Genomic DNA, 22,252 nt, shown 5'->3' on the forward strand with positions numbered 1-22,252 from the left:
TTCATTCATTCATTCAATTGTATTTATTGAGCGCTTACTGTGTGCAGAGCACTGTACTAAGCGCTTGGGAAGTACAAGTCGGCAACATCTAGAGACGGTCCCTACCCAACAGCGGGCTCACAGTCTAGAAGGGGGAGACGGACAACAAAACAAAACATATTAACAAAATAAAATAAATAGAATAAATACGTGCAAATATAATAAATACATAAATAGAGTTCCATGAGCCTGGCCAGGACAAACGCTGGGCTCACATCGGCTGTAAATGGATCCATCCATCGGAGGTGTTTATTGCGTGGCTCAGTGGAAAGAGCCTGGGCTTAAGAGTCAGAGGTCATGGGTTCGAATCATCATCATCATCAATCGTATTTATTGAGTGCTTACTATGTGCAGAGCACTGTACTAAGCGCTTGGGAAGTACAAATTGGCAACATAGAGAGACAGTCCCTACCCAACAGCGGGCTCACAGTCTAAAAGGGGAAGACAAGAGAACAAAACCAAACATACTAACAAAATAAAATAAATAGAATAGATATGTACAAGTAAAATAAAGAAATAAATAAAATAAATAAATGTATATTAATGTCTGTCTCCCCGTCTAGACTATAAGCTCCCTGAAGGCAGGAAACACGTCTGTTGCACTGTACTCTCCTAAGTGCTTAGTACAGTGCTCTGCACATAGAATCCCAGCTCTGCCACCCGTCAGCTGTGTGACTTCGGGCAAGTCACTTTCAACTTTTCTGGGCCTCAGTTACCGCATCTGTAAGATGGGGATGAAGACGGTGAGCCCCCCGTGGGACAACCTGATCACCTTGTATCCTCCCCAGCGCTTAGAACAGTGCTTTTGCACATAGCAAGCGCTTAACAAATGTCATCATTATTATTATTATTATTATTGAGCACTTACTCTTTTTTTAATGGTATTTGTTAAACGCTCCAGTGGCAGGCATAGCACTAAGCGTTGACATAGATGCAAGTTAATCTCCGCTGAAAACTTCTTGTAGGCGGAGAGCTTGTCTACTGACTTCTGTCGTATTGTATTCTCCCCAGCGCTTAGTGCAGGGTTCTCCGCCTAGTAAGCTCATTCATTCATTCAATCGTATTTATTATCATCATCATCATCAATCGTATTTATTGAGCGCTTACGATGTGCAGAGCACTGGACTAAGTGCTTGGGAAGTCCAAGTTGGCAACATATAGAGACAGCCCCTACCCAACAGTGGGCTCGCAGTCTAAAAGGGGGGAGACAGAGAATAAAACCAAACATACTAACAAAATAAAATAAATAGGATAGATATGTACAAATAAAATAAATAAATAGAGTAATAAATATGTACAAACATATATACATATATACAGGTGCTGTGGGGAAGGGAAGGAGGTAAGATGGGGGGGATGGAGAGGGAGACGAGGGGGAGAGGAAGGAAGGGGCTCAGCCTGGGAAGGCCTCCTGAGGCCTTCTGAGGCCTTATTGAGCGCTTACTGTGTGCAGAGCACTGTACTAAGCGCTTGGAAAGTACAACTCGGCAACAGTTGATGAGTGGATGACGTAGAGTTGAGCAGGTCGGTGAAGCTGGGGAATGAGAGGAAGCGGGGAGCAGAAGAAGGGTGTTTGAAAACATCCACATTGATCTGCAGGAGCTTCAGTATCCAGGTAAGGATGGGGGGAAAAAAAAAGAGAAGTCCTACTATTTTATTCTTAAGCATCATCATCATCATCATCATCATCAATCGGATTTATTGAGCGCTTACGATGTGCAGAGCACTGTACTAAGCGCTTGGGAAGTACAAGTTGGCCACATATTAGAGACAGTCCCTACCCAACAGTGGGCTCACAGTCTAAAAGGGGGAGACAGAGAACAAAACCAAACATACTAACAAAATAAAATAAATAGGATAGATATGTACAAGTAAAATTAATAAATGAATAAATAGAGTAATAAATCTGTATAAACATATATCCATATATACAGGTGCTGTGGGGAAGGGAAGGAGGTAAGATGGGGGGGATGGAGAGGGAGACGAGGGGGAGAGGAAGGAAGGGGCTCAGTCTGGGAAGGCCTCCTGGAGGAGGTGAGCTCTCAGCAGAGCCTTGAAGCATCTATATGTATGTATATCTATCTATATATATGTATATATATTTGTACATATTTATTACTCTATTTATTTATTTATTTATTTATTTATTTTACTTGTACATATCTATTCTATTTCTTTTATTTTGTTAGTATGTTCGGTTTTGTTCTCCGTCTCCCCCTTTTAGACTGTGAGCCCGCTGTTGGGTAGGGACCGTCTCTGTATGTTGCCAATTTGTACTTCCCGAGCGCTTAGTACAGTGCTCTGCACGTAGTAAGCGCTCAATAAATACGATTGATGATGATCTCTTTTCCAAACACTCTTTATATAAGTCCCACTGAGATGGAATCAGTGCTATCAGTGCTATATATATATATATATAGCACTGATTCCATCTCAGTGGGACTTATATGTATATATGTATATATATATATATATATATGGCATTTATATCAAGAAGAATGATTAAGTAGCAAGAGAGAGTGAGCAGCAGTGAGGTCCTGAAATAAAGTCAGCTCCTCACCACTGAGCCAAGGCTCTTCGCCATCCCGCTTCACGGGGTGGGACAGGGTGAAGATGCTGTTTAAGGGTGTTGTCTATGTTCATGGTGCACATGGAAAAACACAGGCCCCTAAATTCATTCATTCAATCGTATTTATTGAGCGCTTACTATGTGCAAAGCACTGTTCTAAGCGCTGGGGAGGTTACAAGGGGATCAGGTTGTCCCACGTGGGGCTCACAGTCTTCATCCCCATTTTCCAGATGAGGTCGCTGAGGCTCAGAGAAGTGAAGTGACTCGCCCAAAGTCGCACGGCTGACAATTGGCAGAGCCGGGATTCGAACCCATGACCTCTGACTCCAAAGCCCGGGCTCCTCCCACTGAGCCACGCCGCTTCTCGACGCTCACGTCTTAAAAGAGGGAAGAGGGAGTCAGGCCGGCCGGCAAAGGAGATCCAATCCCTCATTCATTCAGTCGTATTTATTGGGCGCTTACTGTGTGCAGAGCACTGGACTAAGCGGTTGAGAGAGTGCAATACAACGTGGCTCAGTGGAAAGAGCCCGGGCTTGGGAGTCAGAGGTCAGGATTTCGAATCCCAGCTCCGCCGTTTGTCTGCCGTGTGACCTTGGACAAGTCACTTCTCTGTGCCTCAGCGCAATACAATAATAAGGGACTGTCTCTATATGTCCCCCTCGTCCCCCTCTCCATCGCCCTCATCTTACCTCCTTCCCTTCCCCACAGCACCTGTATATATGTATATATGTTTGTACAGATTTATTACTCTATTTATTTACTTATTTTATTTGTACATATCATCAATTGTATTTATTGAGCACTTACTATGTGCAGAGCACTGTACATATCTATTCTATTTATTTTATTTTGTTAGTATGCTTGGTTTTGTGCTCTGTCTCCCCCTTTTAGACTGTGAGCCCGCTGTTGGGTAGGGACTGTCTCTATGTGTTGCCAACTTGGACTTCCCAAGCGCTTAGTACAGTGCTCTGCACACAGTAAGCGCTTAATGAATACAATTGATGATGATGATGATGTGTTGCCAACTTGGACTTCCCAAGCGCTTAGTACAGTGCTCTGCACACAGTAAGCGCTCAATAAATACGATTAATGATGATGATGATATGTTGCCAACTTGTACTTCCCAAGCGCTTAGTACAGTGCTCTGCACACAGTAAGCGCCCAATAAATACGATTAATGATGATGATGATATGCTGCCAACTTGGACTTCCCAAGCGCTTAGTACGGTGCTCTGCACACAGTAAGCGCTCAACGAATACGATTGATGATGATGATGATATGTTTGCCAACTTGGACTTCCCAAGCGCTTAGTACGGTGCTCTGCACACAGTAAGCGCTCAATAAATACGATTGATTGATTGATTGACTAATAAACAGATGTATTCCCTGTCCATACTGAGCTTACAGTCTAGAGGGGGGGAGACAGACATTAATAGAAATCAATAAAATGAATGACAGATATGGGCATAGAGGAGCAGCGTGGCTCAGTGGAGAAGAGCACGGGCTTTGGAGTCAGAGGGCATGGGTTCGAATCCCGGCTCTGCCACATGTCTGCTGTGTGACCTTGGGCAACTCACTAAACTTCTCTGAGCCTCAGTTACCTCATCTGTAAAATGGGGATTAAGACTGTGAGCCCCATGTGGGACAACTTGATCACCTGGTACCCAGCGCTTAGAACAGTGCTCTGTACATAGTAAGCGCTTAACAAATGCCATTATTATTATTATTATTATTATTATAAGCGTTCTGACGGCTTTGTTCTGATGACTTGACACCTGCCTACCTGTTTTGTTTTGTTGTCTGCCTCCCCCTTCTAGACTGTGAGCCCGTTGTCGGAGAGGGACCGTCTCCATATGTTGCCGACTTGTACTTCCCAAGCGCTTAGTCCAGTGCTCTGCACACAGTAAGCGCTCAATAAATACGATTGAACGAATGAAGGACTAAGTGCCGTGGGACTGGGAAGGGGGGCTGAATGAAGGGAACGAGTCGGAGCAATGCAGAAAGGAGAGGGAGGAGAGGAAAGGAGATGCTTGTTGTGGCAGGGAATGTGTTTATTGTTATATTGTCCACGCCCAAGTGCTTAGTACAGTGCTCTGCACACAGTAAGAGCTCAATAAATACGACCATCAAAGCCTTATTGAAGGCTCATCTCCTCCAGGAGGCCTTCCCTGACTAAGCCCTCCTTTCCTCTTCTCCCACTCCCTTCTGCATCACCCTGACTTCCTCCCTTTCTTCCTCCCCCTTCCCAGCCCCTCGGCACTTTTTATCCGTTTCTGTCATTTTATTCATTTATAATCATGTCTGTCTCCCCATCCAGACTGTAAGCTCATTGCGGGCAGGGAATGTGTCTGCCCAAGTGCTTAGTACAGTGCTCTGCACATAGTAAACGCTCAATAAATATGATTGAATGAATGAATGAATGAATTCTACCCGGGCCTGGATAATAATGATGGCATTTATTAAGCGCTTACTAGGTGCAAAGCGCTGTTCTAAGCGCTGGGGAGGTCACAAGGTGATCAGGTGGTCCCACGGGGGTCTCACAGTCTTCATCCCCATTTTACAGTTGAGGGAACTGAGGCACAGAGAAGTAAAGTGACCCGCCCAAAGTCACACAGCTGACAATTGGCAGAGCTGGGATTTGAACCCATGACCTCTGACTCCAAAGCCCAGGCTCTTTCCCCCTTCTAGAGCCCACTGTTAGGTAGGGACCGTCTCTATATGTTGCCAACTTGTACTTCCCAAGCGCTTAGTACAGTGCTCTGCACACAGTAAGCGCTCAATAAATACGATTGATTGATTGATTGATTGATTGATTTCCACTGAGCCACATTGACAGTGCACACATCCACGCACACCCTCTGTGCCTCGGTTACCTCATCTGTAGAATGGGGATTAAGACTGTGAGCCCCACAATTTGCTTGTATCCATTCCAGAAGCAGCGTGGCTCAGTGGAAAGAGCCCGGGCTTTGGAGTCAGAGGTCATGGGTTCAAATCCCGGCTCCGCCACATGTCTGCTGTGTGACCTTGGGCAAGTCACTTAACTTCTCTGAGCCTCAGTTACCTCATCTGTAAAATGGGGATTAAGACTGTGAACCCCACGTGGGACCACCTGATCACTTTGTATCCCCCCCAGCGCTTAGAACAGTGCTTTGCACATAGTAAGCGCTTAACAAATGCCAACATTATTATTATTATTCAATCGTATTTATTGAGCGCTTACTGTGTGCAGAGCACTGGACTAAGCGCTTGGGAAGTACAAATCGGCAACATAGAGAGACGGTCCGTACACAACAACGGGCTCACAGTCCAGCAGCTAGCACAGTGCCCGGCACATAGTAATCATAATAATAATGATGATGGCATTTGTTAAGCGCTTACTATGTGCCGAGCACTGTTCTAAGTAAGCGCTTAACAAATACCATAATTATTATTATTATCTCCGCACTTCGACCACTGTCGATCTCACACCCCAGGGCAGCACACTTTTGGCTTGGGGATAAAATCTGGCACATCCTTTCCTGGGATATTTTTCCCTTTTCGTGTCACCGCCGGTCCCCTCCGGCTCCCGGAGGAAGGCGGCTGTTGGCACCGGAGCCAACAGCCGCCGGAGCCAATTGATTGATTGATTGATTTAGACAGTGAGCCCACTGTTGGGTAGGGACCGTCTCTATATGTTGCCAACTTGGACTTCCCAAGCGCTTAGTACAGTGCTCTGCACGCAGTAAGCGCTCAATAAATACGATTGATTGATTGACCGGAGCTGAGGTCTCGGGGAGCGGAAGAAATTCTGGGCCTGAACTCGCTCCTTGGCGCTCGAGAGGAGGAATTCGGAAGCCGACGTTTCATCTTCTTGTTGCCAGCTTGTACTTCCCAAGCGCTCAGTACAGTGCTCTGCACGCAGTAAGCGCTCAATAAATACGATTGATTGATTGACCGGAGCTGAGGTCTCGGGGAGCGGAAGAAATTCTGGGCCTGAACTCGCTCCTTGGTGCTCGAGAGGAGGAATTTGGAAGCCGCCGTTTCATCTTCTTGTTGCCAGCTTGTACTTCCCAAGCGCTTAGTACAGTGCTCTGCACACAGTAAGCGCTCAATAAATACGATTGATTGATCTTCTGTTTTTTCCCGTCAGGGCTTCCCGCCTGGGTCCACACGGAAGACTTCCCGCCTCTGACCAACAAGCCTTGGGGTCACCCGGCTCCCATGAGAGGCAGCATGGCCTAGTAGAAAGCGTCAGTCAGTCAGTTAATCGTAAATATGTATATATTTTAGACTGTGAGCCCACTGTTGGGTAGGGACCGTCTCTATATGTTGCCAACTTGTACTTCCCAAGCGCTTAGTACAGTGCTCTGCACACAGTAAGCGCTCAATAAATACGATTGATTGATTGATTGATGGATTGATATATGTTTATACGTATTTATTACTCTATTTATTTTACTTGTACATATTTATTCCACTTATTTTCTTTTGTTAATACGTTTTGTTTCGTTCTCTGTCTCCCCCTTCTAGACTGTGAGCCCGCTGTTGGGTAGGGACCGTCTCTAGATGTTGCCAACTTGGACTTCCCAAGCGCTTAGTACAGCGCTGTGCACACAGTAAGCGCTCAATAAATACGATTGAATGAATGAATGAATGAATGAATGAATTTACCGAGCGCTTACTGTGTGCAGAGCGCTGGACCAAGCGCTCGGGAGAGTACGGTATAACAATCAATCAATCAATCAATCAATCGTATTTATTGACAGTAAACAGACACATTCCCTGCCCACGAGCTGAGCACAGGGATGGGAGTCGGGAGGCTTGGGTTCTAATCCAGCTCCGCCACTTCCTGCTGTGTGACTTTGGGCAAGTCACTTGACTTTAATCAATCAATATTTATTGAGCGCTTTCTCAGTGTAGGGCAGGGACCGCGTCCAACCCAATTTGCTTGTATCCACCCCAGCGCTTAGTACAGTGCCTGGCACAGAGTAAGCGCTTGACAAATGCCACAATTATCAGTAAGTGCTTGGGGGAGTACTATATAATAATAATGGCATTTATTACGCGCTTACTACTTGCAAAGTACTGTTCTAAGCGCTGGATAATAATGGCATTTGTTAAGCGCTTACTATGTGCAAAGCACTGTTCTAAGCGCTGGAGAGGATACAAGGTGATCAGGTTGTCCCATGGGGGGCTCACAGTCTTCATCCCCATTTTACAGATGAGGTAACTGAGGCCCAGAGAAGTGAAGTGACTTGCCCAAAGTCACACAGCTGACGAGTAGCAGAGCCGGGATTCGAACCCATGACCTCTGACTCCCAAGCCCATGCTCTTTCCACTGAGCCAGACTTGGTAGACATGATCCCAGCCCTCAAGGAGGCTGGGAATCAGGAGGACCTGGGTTCTAATTCTGGCTCCACCACTTAATGATGGCATTTATTGGAGTCAGAGGATGTGGGTTTGAATCCTGGCCCCACCACAAGTCTGCTGTGTGACCTTGGGCAAGTCACTTCACTTCTCTGAGCCTCAGTTCCCTCATCTGTAAAAATGGGGATTAAGACTTTGAGCCCCCCGTGGGACAACTTGATCACATTGTATCCCCTCCCAGCGCTCAGAACAGTGCTTTGCATGTAGTAAGTGCTTAACAAATGCCATCATTATTATTATTATTATTTATTAAGCACTTACTATGTGCAAAGCACTGCTCTAAGTGCTGGGGAGGTTACAAGGTGATCAGGTTGTCCCATGGGGGGCTCATAGTCTTAATCCCCATTTTACAGATGAGGGAACTGAGGCACAGAGAAGTTGTGACTTGCCCAAAGTCACCCAGCTGACAACTGGCAGAGCTGGGATTGGAACCCATGACCTCTGACTCCAAAGCCCGGGCTCTTTCCACTGTGCCACGCTGCCGTAGGACCTTGGGCAAGTGACTTCACTTCTCCGCACCTCAGTTACCTCATGGGTCAAATGGGGATTAAAACTGTGAGCTCTACGTGGGACAGGGACTGCGTTGGGTAGGGACCATCTCTACATGTTGCCAACTTGTACTTTCCAAGCGCTCAGTACAGTGCTCTGCACACAGTAAGCGCTCAATAAATACGATTGATGATGATGATGATTAGCTCTTCTCCATCCCCGCGCTTAGTTCAGTGCCTTGCAACTAGGAAGCCACTTTTCAAATACCATTTTAAAAAAAAGGAGTTTACAGTCTAGAGGGGTGCTTTTCAAATACCGTTTTTTAAAAAAAGGAGTTTACGGTCCAGAGGGGGATATAGGCATTAAAGCGAATTTCAGAGAGGGGGAATTGCAGAGTATGAGGATGCGTATCCAAATGCTGAAGTGCTGAAGGGTCGGAGGGAGATGGGGCGATAACTAGAAGGTGAGGTGGGGTCAAGAGAGGGGTTTTTTTTAGGATGGGAGAGACGTGGGCATGTTTGAAGGCAGAGGGGAAGGAACCAGTGGAGAATGAGCGGTTGAAGATGGAAGTTAAGGAGGGGAGAAGGGATGGAGCGAGAGATTTCCTATAACTTTAATTCTATTTGTTCTGACGATTTTGACACCTGTCCACATGCTTTGTTTTGTTGTCTGTCTCCCCCTTCTAGATGGTGAGCCTGTTGTTGGGTAGGGATCGTCTCTAGATGTTGCCGACTTGTATTTGTTTGTTTGTTTATTTATTTATTTATTTATTTATTTATTTATTTATTTATTCATTCATTTATTTTGTATTTATTTATTTATTTATTTCATTTATTTATTTTACTTGTACCTATCTATTCTGTTTATTTTATTTTGTTAGTATGTTTGGTTTCGTTCTCTGTCTCCCCCTTTTAGACTGGGAGCCCGCTGTTGGGTAGGGACCGTCTCTATATGTTGCCAACTTGGACTTCCCAAGCGCTTAGTCCAGTGCTCTGCACACAGTAAGTGCTCAATAAATGCGATTGATTGATTCATTCATTCATTGAATCGCATTTATTGAGCGCACACTGTGTGCAGAGCACTGGACTAAATGCTTGGAAAGTACAATTCAGCGATAGAGACAGTCCCTGCCAACAACAGACTTACAGTCTAGAGGCGGGGACACAGACATCAAGACAAGGAAACAGGCCTCAATATAAATAAATAGAATTATAGATATACACATATTCCACTGTTGGGTAGGGACTGTCTCTATATGTTGCTAATTTGTACTTCCCAAGTGCTTAGTACAGTGCTCTGCACACAGTAAGCACTCAATAAATACGATTGATGATGATATGTACATAAGTGCTGTGGGGCAGCAGGGGTGGGAGCAGAGGGAGTGAGCCAAGGCGACGCAGAAGGGAGGGGGAGCTGAGGGAAAGGGGCCTTGGTCTGGGAATGCCTCTTTGTTAAGCGCTTACTATGTGCCAAGCACTGTTCTAACCGCTGAGGCATATATACAAGGTTATCAGGTTGTCCCACTTGGGGCTCACTGTCCTAATCCCCATTTTATATCTGAGGCAACTGAGGCACAGAGAAGTTAAGTGAAGCGTACTTCCCAAGTGTGCTCTGCACACGGTAAGCGCTCAATAAATACGACTGAATGAATGAAGGATACAGACCCAAGTCTGTAGATAATAATCATCATCATAATAATAATGGTATTTGTTAAGCGCTTACTACGCGCCAGGCACTCTAATAAGCACTGGGGGAGATACAAGCCAATCGGTTGAACACAGTCCCCATTCCACGTGCAGTGCAGAGCACTGTACAAGTCCAAGCTGGCAACATCTAGAGATGGTCCCTACCCAACAGCGGGCTCACAGTCTAGAAGGGGGAGACAGAGAACAAAACAAAACATATCAACAAAATAAAATAAATAGAATAAATATGTACAAATAAAATAAATAAATAAGTAGAGTAATAAAAACGACAAACATATATACATATATACTAGAGGCACATCATACTAGATGCACATCATTAACAAAATAAATAGAATAGTAAATATGTACAGGTAAAATAAATAGAGTAACAAATCTGTACAACTGTATATACAAGTGCTGTGGGGAGGGGAAGGATGGGGAGGAGGAGAGGAAAAAGGGGGCTCAGTGTGGGAAGGCCTCCTGGAGGAGGTGAGCTCTCAGCAGGGCTTTGAAGGGAGGAAGAGAGCTAATTTGGCGGATGAGTGAAGGGAAGGCATTCCAGGCCAGGGGAAGGATGTGGGCCGGGGGTCGATGGCGGGACAGGCGAGAACGAGGTACGGGGAGGAGATTAGTGGCGGAGGAGCGGAGGGTGCGGGCTGGGCTGGAGAAGGACAGAAGGGAGGTGAGGTAGGAGGGGGCCAGGGGATGGACAGCCTGGAAGCCGAGAGAAAAGGAGTTTTTGCTTGATGCCTAGGTTGACAGGCAGCCAGTGGGACACAGGGCCTGCGTCCCACTTCCTTTGCTTGGATCCACTGCCGTGTTGAGCGCAGGACTTGAAACAAAGCAGACCCTAAACAGAAACCACAGTTATTATTATTATTTAGACTACAGGCAGATAAAAGCGTTCAGGCTTGACAGGAGCACACCATCATCATCACCATCATCAACGACAATGGCCCGTCTCCACACATCCCAGCTCAGCCCCTGCCAAAGAGAATGTCGGCGAGCTTGGCCGGGGCCGGCGACCCCCAGGCTCCCTTGAAAGTCAACATCAAGGGGAAAAAGACAAAGCTGGACTTTCTGGACCCGGTTATTCTGTGCGGTGAGAAGCCCGGGCTCCTGAAGAAGAGCCGCCTTCTCCCCCTTCTAGACTGTGAGCCCGCTGTTGGGTAGGGACCGTCTCTAGATGTTGCCAACTTGGACGTCCCAAGTGCTTAGTACAGTGCTCTGCACACAGTAAGCGCTTAATAAATACGATTGAATGAATGAATGAATGAATGAATGAATGAAGAAGAAGAAGAAGAAAGTGAAGCAGACCTTAAGCTTGGGGGAAACTAACGGAGGCCCGGAGCCCACTGCCAAGATAAATGTAAGGAGCCCCAGACTGAGCCCCCTATTCCCCCTCCCCATCCCCCCCCCCGCCTTACCTCCTTCCCCTCTCCACAGCACCTGTATATATGGATATATGTTTGTACAGATTATTTATTTATTTTACTTGTACATATTTATTTTATTTATTTTATTTGGTTTATACGTTTTGTTGTCTGTCTCCCCCTTCTAGACTGTGAGCCCGCTGTCGGGTAGGGACCGTCTCTAGATGTTGCCAACTTGGACTTCCCAAGCGCTTAGTCCAGTGCTCTGCACACAGTAAGCGCTCAATAAATATGATTGAATGAATGAATGAATGAATGAATGAATGAAGAAGAAGAAGAAGAAAGTGAAGCAGACCTTAAGCTTGGGGGAAACTAACTGAGGCCAGGAGTCCGCTGCCAAGATAAATGTAAGGAGCCCCAGACTGAGCCCCCTATTCCCCCTCCCCATCCCTCCCACCTTACCTCCTTCCCCTCTCCACAGCACCTGTATATATGGATATATGTTTGTACAGATTACTCTATTTATTTATTTTATTTGTACATATTTATTCTATTTAGTTTATATGTTTTGTTGCCTGTCTCCCCCTTCTAGACTGCGAGCCCGCTGTCGGGTAGGGACCGTCTCTAGATGTTGCCAACTTGGACTTCCCAAGCGCTTAGTCCAGTGCTCTGCACACAGTAAGCACTCAATAAATACGATTGAATGAATGAAGGAAGGAAGGAATGAATCACTAGGTCAAACGAGGACAGCGGCGGCGTTTTTTTTTTTCTAACGAAATAGGTTAAGGTCCCTGCTCAAGTCTGTTATTTCATTCAGCCGTATTTATTGAGCGCTTACCATTCATTCATTCAGTCAGTCATATTTATTGAGCGCTTACTGTGTGCAGAGCACTGGACTAAGCGCTTGGGAAGTCCAAGTTGGCAACAGATAGAGACGGTCCCTACCCAACAACGGGCTCACAGTCTAGAAGGGGGAGACAGACAACAAAACATATTAACAAAATAAAATAAATAGAATAAATATGCACAAATAAAATAGAGTAATAAATTACCGTGTGCACTGTACTAAGCGCTTGGAAAGTACAATTCGGCAACAGACAGAGTCAGTCCCTGCCCAACAACGGGCTCTGAAACTCTTTGCGGTTCTTTTTCAGTTCTTGTTGTGTCTCGGACTTTAAGCTCCCTGTGGACAGGAAATGTGCCTATTATATTGTTAAATTTTACACACCCAAACACGCAGCTTGGGAGTCTAAAGGACCTGGGTTCTAATCCCAGCTCCGCCACACTTCTGCTTTGTGCCCGTGGGCAAGTCACTTCACTTCTCTGGGCTTCCGTCACCTCATCTCTAAAATGGGGATTAAGACCGTGAGCCCCGTGTGGGTCAGGGACTGCGTCCAACCTGATTGACTTGTATCTACCCCAGTGCTTGGCACATAGTAAGCGCTTAACAACTACCACAGGGTGGCTTAGTGGAAAGAGCCCGGGCTTGGGAGTCAGAGGCCGTGAGTTCTAATTCCGACCCTGCCCCTTGTCAGCTGTGTGACTTTGGGCAAGTCACTTCACTTCTCTGGGCCTCAGTTCCCTCATCTGGAAAATGGGGATGAAGATTGTGAGCCCCACATGAGACAAACTGATGACCTTCTATCTCCCCCAGCGCTTAGAACAGTGCTTGGCACATAGTAAGCACCTAACAAAGGCCATCATCATCATCTACTCCAGTGCTTGGCACATAGAAAGCGCTTAACAAGTACCGCAGGGTGGCTTAGTGGAAAGAGCCCGGGCTTGGGAGTCAAAGGTCGTGAGTTCTAATCCCGGCTCCGCCACTTGTCAGCTGTGTGACTTTGGGCAAGTCGCTTAGCTTTTCTGTGCCTCAGTGACCTCATCTGTAAAATGGCGATGAAGACTGTGAGCCCCACGTGGGACAACCTGATCACCTTGTATCTACCCCAGTGCTTAGAACAGTGCTTGACACATAGTAAGCGCTTAACAAATACCTCAATTATTATTATTATTGCCATTATTATTACTATCATTATTACTATTATTAGTAAGCACCACCGATTAATTGACTGATCAAAATGAGTCTGGGCAAGAGCACCAAGCTGGTGAGTATTTTCATATGAGCTTGGCTCAGTGGAAAGAGCCCGGGCTTTGGAGTCAGAGGTCATGGGTTCAAATCCCAGCTCCGCCAATTGTCAGCTGTGTGACTTTGGGCAAGTCACTTCACTCCTCTGTGCCTCAGCGACCTCATCTGTAAAGTGGGGATTAAGACTGTGAGCCCCCCGTGGGACAACCTGATCACCTTGTAACCTCCCCAGCGCTTAGAGCAGTGCTTTGCACATAGTAAGTGCTTAACAAATACCATCATTATTATTGTTATTATTATATTTTTTAGGAAAGGGAATAAAAACTTAATTTTTTTTTCTTTTTGGCGTCCTAAATGTGCCTAAATGTCCTCTGTCCTCTGGCTCCGCTCCTGCTTAATTTAGAATTTGGACAATTCTCCCACGGCCAGACGGCTCAGCGTCACGCTTGACCTCAGACTTCCTTCTTCCCGTTGGGAGCAGAAGTGGGACAGGGCCCAGAGGAGCGGTATTCCCTGAAGGCCTTCCTCTCCTCGGATCTGATGCGGCCAAATCTTCCTCTCAGCTTAATCATGTCCTCTCTGATCCCTGCCCTTCGCTTCTCTAGCCCTTCCTAAATCATCATCAATCGTATTTATTGAGCGCTTACTATGTGCAGAGCACTGTACTAAGCGCTTGGGAAGTACAAATTGGCAACATATAGAGACAGTCCCTACCCAACAGTGGGCTCACAGTCTAAAAGGGGGAGACAGAGAACAAAACCAAACATACAAACATACTTCCTAAATAATAATAATTAATAATTACGCTATTTGTTAAGCACTTAACAAATCCATCCTGTCCGTCTCAGAAGCCCCAAACTCACCCTCTAATTTCAAACTCGGAGCCGCTGGAGGAAGCTCTGTTGGCTGGGAATCAGAAGGATAATAATAATGATGATGGCATTTCTTAAGCGCTTACTATGTGCCAAGCACTGTTCATTCATTCATTCATTCATTCAATCGTATTTATTGAGCGCTTACTGTGTGCAGAGCACTGGACTAAGCGCCTGGGAAGTACAAATCGGCAACTGATAGAGTCCGTCCCTACCCAACAATGGGCTCACAGCCTAGAACGGGGGAGACACACAACAAAACAAAAGAAGTAGACAGGTGAACAGATGCTGTTCTAAGTGCTGGGGGGATGCAAGGTAATCAGATTGTCCCACGTGGGGCTCACAGTCTTAAATCCCATTTTACAGATGAGGTAACTGAGGCCTAGAGAAGCTAAGTGACTTGCCCAAAGTCACCCAGCTGACAAGTGGCGGAGCCGGGATTAGAACCCACATCCTCTGACACCCAAGCTCAATCAATCAATCAATCAATCAATCGTATTTATTGAGCGCTTACTGTGTGCACAGCACTGTACTAAGCACTTGGGAAGTACAAGTTGGCAACATATAGAGACAGTCCCTACCCAACAGTGGGCTCACAATTCTAGAAGAGGGAGACAGAGAACAAAACCAAACATATTGACAAAATAAAATAAATAGAATAGATATGTACAAGTAAAATAAATAAATAAATAGAGTAATAAATATGTACAAACATATATCCATATATACAGGTGCTGTGGGGAAGGGAAGGAGGTAAGACGGGTGGGGATGGAGAGGGGGACGAAGGGGAGAGGAAGGAGGGGAGGCTCTTTCCAATGAGCCATGCTGCCCCTTGTCTGCTGAGTGAACTTGGGAAAGTGATAATAATAATAACGATGGTATTTGTTGTTATCGAAAAGTAGGGTGCAAAATAAGTTAACAGGCATAAATCGGCTGCCTGGTGACGCAGATAGGAAAAATGACTCTTCTAGACTGTGAGCAGTGGTGTTGGGTAGGGACTGTCTTTATATGTTGCCAACTTGTACTTCCCAAGAGCTTAGTACAGTGCTCTGCACACAGTAAGCGCTCAATAAATACGATTGATTGATTGATTGACTCGGAGACGTGAGTTCAGATAGAGCAGTAAAGGAGGAAGGTGGCTACCTGCCCGTTCACCTCCCGAGAGAGGTACGAGTGACGAGCAGCCCCGATCCCATTCCCACTGTGTCTTTTATTGAGTTACAACAACGCGGGAGCGAGCGACGGGGAACTTCAGGGGACCAAAGAGGACCGACAGGATGGTTGTGAATTTTCACTGGTCTCTGTACAGACAAGAATTACTTGGCATAGGCCTTACAACTTTGCTTTACGGATGGGAGTTACTTGTTATCGGCCCTTCAACCTTGCATAGACGGGTGTTACTTGTTACCGGCCTTGAAGCCATTCTTTTGTCGAGCCTTGCATGACATACAAAAAGGAGTTGTTCTCAGCCCGCACAAAACGGAGGGTTTCCGTCGGTATGCACAAAATGGAGTCAGTCGTGCCAAGTCCGTTGCGGGGCAACAATCCCCCCTTTGAGCCTTGCGAGGCCCAGGGCCTCCGGGAGGATCACATATGACCCTCCTCGGAGTAACAGAGGTCTTCCGCAAAGTTGGCGCCTAAAGCAAAGGACAAGGAAAAGACAAAATAAAAAACAAGGCACAAAAGAAAACAGAAAAATCCAGGATAACAGACGGCATAAAATCCAGGCACAACAGACCACACGGCAGCCCATGGACCACCCACAACAATCAGTGAAACGCGGCGTCCAGATGGCGTGGTATGTCCATGATTCACTCATTCATTCAATCGTATTTATTGAGCGCTTACTGTGAGCCGAGCACTGTACTAAGCGCTTGGGAAGTCCAAGTTGGCAACATATAGAGACGGTCCCTACCCAACAGTGGGCTCACAGTCTAGAAGATCTCAGCCTTGGACAGGGGTTTGGTCGGGGGCTGCAGAAGCGTCGGGGTAAATGAAGCGCGCTGGAAGCAGGCCTTCAGGAGCTGAAAAACACAGTACACCAAAAACAAGATGCCCAGGAAGGGCAAGTGGAAGCCCTTAGTAAGGCGTCCGACCCGATCCAGTCGGGCCAGGATGAGAAATACAGCTATGAAGTGGAGGCGAACTGAGACGGGAGGGACTGCATAACCTTTCCAAGGGCGGAGAGGTCAGTTTCAATAGGGCCCAATGGATCTTGGTAGAAGCAACAACAGGCTGCCAGGTGTAGACGTAGGGGCCAGGGCCGTAACTGGAGCTACACGAACCGGGTTGGGGGGCACGCCGGGCTGTCCAAAGAGAGGCCTCGTTGGCTCCGGGATTGCCCAAACTCGGGGAATCATTTCCTCGGGGGTGGGCACGCACGTACACAGCGGCCACCTCGACGGGGAGCGAGAGAAGGTCCGTAGTAAGGCGTTCTATATGCTCCCCATTAACAACCAGGTGGCCAGCGTGCCGCAGGACCCCTGTAGCATGACGGACCCCAAAGGTATACTTAGAGACCACATAGATGGTCACGCGCTTCCCCTTACCAAGTGCTAAGCGCTTAGTACAGTGCTCTGCCCACAGTCAGCGCTCAATAAATACGATTGACGATAATAATGCCCGTGCAAGGGCTTCGAGCTCAGCTGCCTGCACACTGCAAGAAGCTGGGAGCGAGCCCGTCCACAGCACAGAAGTTAGGGTAACGAAAGCAGCGCCGGTGAGGCGCGCCCCTCGCTCCATAATCAATCAATCAATCAATCGTATTTACTGAGCGCTTACTGTGTGCAGAGCACTGTACTAAGCGCTTTGGAAGTTCAAGTTGGCAACATATAGAGACAGTCCCTACCCAACAGTGGGCTCACAGTCTAAAAGGGGGAGACAGAGAACAAAACCAAACATGCTAACAAAATAAAATAAATAGAATAGAAATATACAGGTAAAACACATAGAGTAATAAATATGTACAAACAGGTACAGGTATATAGGTATATATACAGGTATAAAGGAGGAGCCATCCATAAACAGGAGCAGACAGGGGCTCATCGCGGAGGTCAGGTCGAGGGGCGACAGTTTCCCGAGCTGCCTCGTCCCAATCACGAATTTGGTCAGTCGTGGGGGAGGACTCCAGCAGGGTAGCCGGATTCGGGGAGCCCCAGCGCTCCGCACGTACCCGCGGATTCTCCGATAAGGCAATCTCATCAATAGCCAGACGTGAATTTTCATCGATCTCTGTTATCACAGCCTTGTACAGACAAGAGTTACTCGTTTTAGGCCTTACAACCTTGCCGTACGGACGGGAGTGACTTGCTATCGGCCCTTCAACATTGCATGGACGGGTGTTACTCGTTACTGGCCTTGAAGACATTCTGTTGACGAGCCTTGCGTAAAATACAAAAAGGAGTTGCTCTCGGCCTGCGCAAAATGGAGGGTTCCTGTCGGTGTGCACATCATCTTCAAGGCTGTCCATCCCCTCGCCCCCTCCTTCGTCCCCTCCCTTCTGTCCTTCTCCAGCCCAGCCCGCACCCTCCGCTCCTCTGCGGCCGCTCACCTCCTCACCGTTAGGCCTCGTTCTCGCCTGTCCCGCCGTCGACCCCCGGCCCACGTCCTCCCCCTGGCCCGGAATGCCCTCCCTCCACACATCCACCAAGCTAGCTCTCTTCCTCCCTTCAAAGCCCTCCTGAGAGCTCACCTCCTCCAGGAGGCCTTCCCACACTCAGCCCCCTTCTTCCTCTCCTCCTCCCCCTCCCCCCGCCCTACGTCCTTCCCCTCCCCACAGCGCCTGTATACATGTTTGTACGGATTTATTACTCTATTTATTTCACTTGTACATACTTACCATTCTATTTATTTTGTTAATGATGTGCATCTAGCTTTAATTCTATTTGTTCTGACGATTTTGACACCTGTCTCCATGTTTTGTTCTGTTGTCCGTCTCCCCCTTCTAGACCGTGAGCCTCTTGTCGGGTAGGGACCGCCTCTAGATGTTGCCGACTTGGACTTCCCAAGCGCTTAGGACAGTGCTCCGCACACAGTAAGCGCTCAATAAATTCATTCATTCATTCAATCGTATTTATTGAGCGCTTACTGTGTGCAGAGCACTGGACTAAGCGCTTGGGAAGTACGAGTCGGCAACATAGAGAGACGGTCCCTACCCAACAGCTGGCTCAATAAGTACGATTGAATGAATGAATGGAGTCAGTCGTGCCAAGTCTGCTGGCGGACGACAATGGAAGACTGGGAGCCCCACGGGGGACAGGGACTGCGTCCAGTCCGATTTGCTTTATCCACCCCAGCGCTTAGTACAGCGCCAGGCATATGGTGACTGTGAGCCCGTTGTTGGGTAGTGTTATCGACAATCATGGCGGGGTCCCTTCGTGGTCGCCAGAAGCTGTTATCGACAGAAAAGTTTAACATATGGGTTCGTTTAGTCGATGAAGAGACGAGCGACTCCGAGAGAACGAGTCACAGAAAGTGGCGAGCAGCCCGTTCACCCCGATGGGGTACGAGTGACTGCAACGCCCCGAACGACTGATGTAATAATAATAATAATGGCATTTATTAAGCGCTTACTATGTGCAAAGCACTGTTCGAAGCGCTGGGGAGGCTACAAGGTGATCAGGTTGTCCCCCGGGGGGGCTCACAGTCTTCATCCCCATTTTACAGATGAGGTAACTAAGGCGCAGAGAAGTTAAGTGATTTGTCCAAAGTCACACAGCTGACAGTTGGTGGAGCCGGGATTTGAACCCATGACCTCCGACTCCAAAGCCCGTCCTCTTTCTACTGAACCAAGCTGCTTCTCTCGGTGTAAATCGGCGGCGGGGTTCGAGAACCCAAGGTGGTGACGCGGATAGGAAAAATGACGCGGAGACGTGAGTTCAGATAAAGCAGCAAAGGAGGAAGGCGGCTACCTGCCCGTTCCCCTCCCGAGAGAGGGACGAGTGACGAGCAGCCCCGATCCCATTCCCACTGTGTCTTTTATTGAGTTACAGCAAAGCGGGGGCGAGCAATTGGGAATTTCAGGAATCCAATTAGGACCGACAGAATTTATAAATTCTCATTATTCTCTGTTTTCACTGTCTTGTGCAGGATGTTGTTATCTGCCCTATGACCTTGCATAGATGGGTGTTACTTGTTACCGGCCTTGTAGGACATCCTGTTGTTGAGGCCTTGCGTAGAATACAAAAAAAAAGGAGTTGTTCTCTCGGCCTGCACAAAATGGAGTCGGTCATGTCAAGTCCGCTAGTGGACAGCAGCAGAGACCGTCTCTCTCTGTTGCCGAATTGTGCTTTCCCGGCTCGGCCACTTGTCAGCTGTGTGACTTTGGGCGAGTCACTTCACTTTTCTGTGCCTCAGTTCCCTCATCTGCAAAATGGGGGTGAAGACTGTGAGCCCCACGTGGGACGACCCGATCACCTTGTATCCTCCTCTGTGCTTAGAACAGTGCTTTGCACATAGTAAGCGCCTAATAAAATGCCATCATCTGCCCTATGACCTTGCATAGATAAGTGTTACTTGTTACTGGCCTTGAAGACATTCTGTTGTGGAGCCTTGCATAAAATACAAAAAAAAGGCCTGCACAAAATGGAGTCAGTCATGTCAAGTCCGTTAGTGGACAACAGTAGAGACCGTCTCTCTCTGTTGCCGAATTGTACTTTCCCGGCTCGGCCACTTGTCAGCTGTGTGACTTTGGACAAGTCACTTCACTTTTCTGTGCCTCAGTTCCCTCATCTGCAAAATGGGGATGAAGACTGTGAGCCCCACGTGGGACGGCCCGATCACCTTGCATCCTCCTCGGCACTTAGAACAGTGCTTTGCACATAGTAAGCGCCTAATAAAATGCCATCATTATTATTATTTCCAAGCAAGCGCTTAGTCCAGTGCTCTGCACACAGTCATTGTTCAATGAATGCGATTGAATGAATATTATTACTATTTCTGTGTACTATTATAATTTAATACTAATTATTATTAGTATTATGGGGGTTCCAATCCCAGCTCCGCCACTGTCGGTTGTGCGACCTTGGATAAGTCACGATCGGAGCGGGAGGCGGTGGCTTCCCAGGGGATTTGAAGATTCAGGCCCGTCCGTGACCGCCGCCATGGCCGAGGAAGGCATTGCTGCTGGAGGTGTAATGGATGTTAACACCGCTCTCCAAGAAGTGCTGAAGACCGCACTCATCCACGACGGCCTGGCCCGTGGCATCCGCGAAGCTGCCAAAGCCCTGGACAAGCTCGCATCTCCTCCTGCCTTCAGGACATCTCCATCTGGGTGTCTGCCCACCACCTAAAACTCAACATGTCGAAGACTGAACTCCTTGTCTTCCCTCCCAAACCCTGCCCTCTCCCTGACTTTCCCATCTCTGTTGACGGCACTACCGTCCTTCCCGTCTCACAAGCCCGCAACCTTGGTGTCATCGTCGACTCTGCTCTCTCGTTCACCCCTCACATCCAAGCCGTCACCAAAACCTGCCGGTCTCAGCTCCGCAACATTGCCAAGATCCGCCCTTTCCTCTCCATCCAAACTGCTACCCTGCTCATTCAAGCTCTCATCCTGTCCCGTCTGGACTACTGCACCAGCCTTCTCTCTGATCTCCCATCCTCGTGTCTCTCCCCAATTCAATCCACACTTCACGCCCCTGCCCGGATCGTCTTTGTCCAGAAACGCTCTGGGCATGTTACTCACCTCCTCAAAAATCTCCAGTGGCTACCAATCAATCTGCACATCAGGCAGAAACTCCTCACCCTGGGCTTCAAGGCTGTCCATCACCTCGCCCCCTCCTACCTCACCTCCCTTCTCTCCTTCTACAGCCCAGCCGGCACCCTCCGCTCCTCCGCCGCTGATCTCTTCACCGTTAGGCCTCGTTCTCGCCTGTCCCGCCATCGACCCCCGGGCCTGGAATGCCCTCCCTCTGCCCATCCGCCAAGCTAGCTCTCTTCCTCCCTTCAAGGCCCTACTGAGAGCTCACCTCCTCCAGGAGGCCTTCCCACATTGAGCCCCTTCCTCCATCCCCCCATCTTACCTCCTTCCCTTCCCCACAGCACCTGTATATAGGTTTATACCTATTTATTACTCCATTTATTTATTTATTTTACTTGCACCTATCTATTCTATTTATTTTATTTTGTTAGCACGTTTGGTTTTGTTCTCTGCCTTCCCCTTCTACACTGTGAGCCCACTGAATAAATACGACTGATTGATTGATACACCGCTCTGCCCCGCGCATGCGCACGACCCTTTCCGCCCTGGCCCCGCCCACTCAATGACCACACCCCTAACCCCCGCCCCGCGCATGCGCACGCCTACTTTCGCTCCCTGGCCACGCCCCCCACCTCGCCCATCCCGCACGACATTGGCCACGCCCACTCATCAACCACGCCCCATAATCCCCGTCCCGCGCAGGCGCACGCCCCCCTTACGCCCTTGGCCCGGCCCCCAATCCTCGCCCCGCGCATGCGCCCGTCCCCCCTACGCCCTTGGCCCAGCCCTTTTCTCCCTCGGCCCCGCCCCCATTTCTTGGCCCCACCCCCTACTTCAATCCCCGCGCACGCGCCCTCGGCCCGGCCCCCAACCCCCAGCTCGCGCACGCGCCCGCCCTGCAACGCCCGTGGCCCCGCCCCCTCCTCCCTTGGAGCCGTTCCGACTTTTGGCCCCACCGCCGCCGAGAGCCCTGGACCCGCCCGTTAAGGCCTTGGCCACGCCCCATCCCCTCCTGGTCACGCCCCCGCC

Source organism: Tachyglossus aculeatus, chromosome 2 (genome assembly GCF_015852505.1).
Source record: "Tachyglossus aculeatus isolate mTacAcu1 chromosome 2, mTacAcu1.pri, whole genome shotgun sequence".
NCBI lineage: Eukaryota > Metazoa > Chordata > Mammalia > Monotremata > Tachyglossidae > Tachyglossus > Tachyglossus aculeatus.